Below are 4252 nucleotides of genomic sequence, written 5' to 3' on the forward strand. Positions count from 1 at the left end.
GGAGAGAGGAATGGATGAGAGACTATGTTTTTAAACTTAAATAAGGGCAATTGTGAGGGCATGAAAACAGAGCTCTGCCTAAAGTGAATTGGAAAGTTAGGTTAATGGATAGGTCAACAGATGCAGTGGCAAACATTTAAGGGGATATTTCAGAATACACAATAGATATATTCCAACAAGTAAGAGAAAGTCCAAGGGACAGACACACCATCCATGTTTAACTAGAAAGATTAAAGATAGTATCAAACTTAAAGAAAAAATATATAATTGCGCAATGATAGATGGAAGGCCTAAAGATTGGACAGACAGTAAAGAGTTTCTATAAATATTTCAAAAAGAAACCAGTTGACAAAGTCATCTTCTGTCCTATAGAAGGTGAGTCTGGAGAATTGATCATGGAAAACAAAGAAATGGCGGATGAATTGGACAGGCATTTTGCATCAGTCTTCACTATAGAGGATGCAAGTAACATACCAGAGGCAGCTATAAATCAAGAAATGGAAGGGAGGGAGGAACTCAGGAAAATTACAATCACCAGAGAAGTGGTACTGAGTAAATTGTTGGAGCTGAGGGCTGACAGTTGCCTGGGTCCTGATGGACTTCATCTTGAGTCTAAAAGAAGTGGCTAGTGAGGTAGTTGATGTATTGGTTTTGATTTTCCAAAACTCCCTAGATTTGGGGAGGTCCCTTAGATTGGAAGAGAGCAAATATAACTCCAGTATTCAAAAAGGGAGGGAGACAGAAAGCAGGAAACTACACGCCACTTAGCTTAACATCTGTTAGAGGAAAAATGTTAGAAGCTATTATTAAAGAAGCTATAGCAGGGCATTTGGATAAGTTCAAGATAATCAGGCAGAGTCAACATGGTTTTGTGACAGGGAAATCATGTTTAGCCTATTTATTGGAGTTCTGTGAGGATGTAATGTGCTGTGAATGAAGGGGAGCTTGATTGAAACATATAAGATCCTGAGGGGACCTGTGGAGAGGATGTTCCCTCTTGTGGTAGAATCTAGAATTGGGAATCACTGTTTAAAAATAAGGGGTCACCCAATTAAAACGGAGATGAGCAAAATTTTTTCTCTGAGGGTCTTGAGTCTTTGGAACTCACTTCCTGAAAAGGCTGTGGAAGCAGAGTCTTTGAATATTTTTAAGGCAGAAGTGGATCTACTGCACCTAGATTTCCAGAAGGCATTTGATAAAATGCTGCATCAAAGGGTATTGCGGAAAATAAAAGCTCATGGAATAGGGGATAACATACTGGCATGGATAGAGGATTGGCTGGCTAACAGGAAGCAGAGAGTAGGCATAAATGGGTCTTTTTAAGGTTGGCAAGTTGTAACGAGTGGTGTGACACAGGGATCAGTGCTGGGACCTCAACTGTTTACAATTTATATAAATGATTTGGCTGAAGGAATGGATGGGATGGTTGTCATATTTGCAGATGACGCAAAGTTGGTAGGAAAGTAAGTTGTGATGAAGACATAAGGAGGCTACAAAAGGATGTAGATAGGTTAAGTTGTTAGGCAAAGTTCTGGCAAATTGAGTATAATGTGGGAAAATGTGAAATTGTCCAGTTTGGCAGGAATAAAACAGAAGCATTTTGTCTAAATGGTGAAAGATTGCAGAGCTCTGAGATGCAGGGGGATCTGGGTGTCTTAGTGCATGGGGAAGGCAGTGGCATAGTGGTATTGTCACTGGACTAGTATTCCAGCAACCCAGGATAATGCTCTGGGGACCCAGGTTTGAATCCCACCATGCCAGATGGTGGAATCTGAATTCAATAAAAATCTGCAATTAAAAGTCTAATGATGACCACGAAACCATTGCTGATTGTTGTAACCACCTTGTTCACTAATGTCCTTTAGGGAAGGAAATCTCCTTATCTGGTCTGGCCTACATGTGACTTCAGACCCACAGCAATGTGATTGACTCTTAAATGCCCTCTGAACAATTAAGGATGGGCATTAGATGCTGGCCTAGCCAGAGACACCCACATCCCTTGAATGAATTAAGAATCGCAAAAGGCTAGTATGCAGATACAGCAAGTAATTAGGAAAGTTAATAGAATGTTATCATTTATTGCAAGGGGAATTGAATACAAAATTAGGGAGGTTATGCATCAGTTATACAGAACACTAGTGAGACCACATCTGGAATACTGTGTACACTATTGGGTCACCTTATTTAAGGAAGGATGTAAATGCATAAGAAGCAGTTCAGAGAAGATTTACCAGACTAATACCTGGCATGGGTGGGTTGTCTTATGAGGAAATGGACAGGCTAGGCTTGTATCCACTAGAGTTTAGAAGAGTAAGAGGCAACTTGATTGAAACATATAAGATCCTGAGGGGACCTGTGGAGAGGATGTTCCCTCTTGTGGTAGAATCTAGAATTGGGAATCACTGTTTAAAAATAAGGGGTCGCCCAATTAAAACGGAGATGAGCAAAATTTTTTCTCTGAGGGTCTTGAGTCTTTGGAACAGACTTCCTGAAAAGGCTGTGGAATAGGAGTCTTTGAATATTTTTAAGGCAGAGGTGGATGGATTTTTGGTAAGCAAGGGGATGATAGGTTATGAGGAGTAGACGGGACACAGATTTCAGGTTGCTATCAGATCAGCCATGATCTATATTAATGACTTGGAGGAGGGGGCAGAGTGTAATGTATCCAAATTTGTTGATGATGTAAAAATAGGTGGGAGGGCATGTTGTGATGAAGACAAAAGGGGAAAATTTTTTCCCCCATTGGGGGAGGGGGGGTGGGAAGTGCAGGATTGGGTGTGGGCGGATGCGCCTCTGATCGGCCTCTCTGATTGGGGACGCACTGCCATTTTACGTGGGTGGGCCAATTAAGGCCCACCCTAGCATGACGTCCACCAGGAAGCACTATGCGCTCCCTGTGCGGGCGGGGTGGGGGATTCACTCAGCCAGGACTGTGCTCTTTCGTGCATGCATGTGAAAGAGCACGTTGATCTCCCGGAGGCTAAGTGCTGCCTCAGGGAGATCGGCTCTGAATTAAAATTTGCAATAAAAATGAAAGAAGAATTTCCCTGACATGTCCCCTCATGTGACATTGTCACATGAGTTGAGATATAGAAACATAGAAAATAGGAGCAGGAGTAGGCCATTCGGCCCTTCGAGCCTGTTCCGTCATTCATCATGATCAGGGCTGATCATCCAATTCAGTAGCCTGCTCCCGCTCTCTCCCCATATCCTTTGATCCCTTTTGCCTCAAGAGCTATATCTAACTCCTTTTTGAAAATATGCAATGTTTTGGCCTCAACTACTTTCTGTGGTAACGAATTCCACAGGCTTACCAGCCTATGGGTGAAGAAATTTCTCCTCATCTCAGTCTTAAATGGTCTACCTCATATCCTCAGACTGTGACTCTTGGTTCTCAACTCCCCCATCATTGGGAACATCCTTCCTGCATCTGCCCTGTCTAGTCTTGTTAGAATTTTACAGGTTTCTATGAGATCCCCCCCCTCATTCTTCTGAACTCCAGCGAATATGATCCTAACCAACTCAATCTCTCTTCATATGTCAATTCTGCCATCCCAGGAATCAGTCTGATAAATCTTTGCTGCACCCCCTCCATAGCAAGAACATCCTCCTCAGATAAGGAGACCAAAACTGCACACAGTATTCCGGGTGTGGTCTCACCAAGGCCCTGTATAATTGCAGCAAGACATCCCTGCTCTTGTACTGGAATTCTCTTGCTATGAAGGCCAATGTGCTATCTGCCTTCTCTACCGCCTGCTGCACCTGCATGCATACCTTCAGTGACTGGTGTACAAGGACACCCAGGTCTCGTTGCACATTCCCCTCGCTCAATTTATAGCCATTCAGATAATCTGCCTTCCTGTTTTTGCTACCAAAGTGGATAACCTCACATTTATCCACATTATACTGCATATGCCATGCATTTGCCCACTCACTCAGCTTGTCCAAATCACACAAGCATCTCTGCATCCTCCACACAGCTCACCCTCCCACCCAGCTTTGTGTCATCTGCAAATTTGGAGATATTACATTTAGTTCCCTCATCTAAGTCAATAAAATATATTGTGAATAGCTGGGATAGCTATTGTGAATAGCCCAGCACCAATCCCTGCGATACCCCACTAGTCACTGCCTGCCATTTGGAAAAAGACCCGTTTATTCCTACTTTGTTTCCTGTCTGCCAACCAGTTTTCTATCCATCTCAATACACTACCCCCAATCCCATGTGCTTTAATTTTACACATTAACCTCT

This window comes from Carcharodon carcharias, chromosome 5, assembly GCF_017639515.1.
Source record: "Carcharodon carcharias isolate sCarCar2 chromosome 5, sCarCar2.pri, whole genome shotgun sequence".
NCBI lineage: Eukaryota > Metazoa > Chordata > Chondrichthyes > Lamniformes > Lamnidae > Carcharodon > Carcharodon carcharias.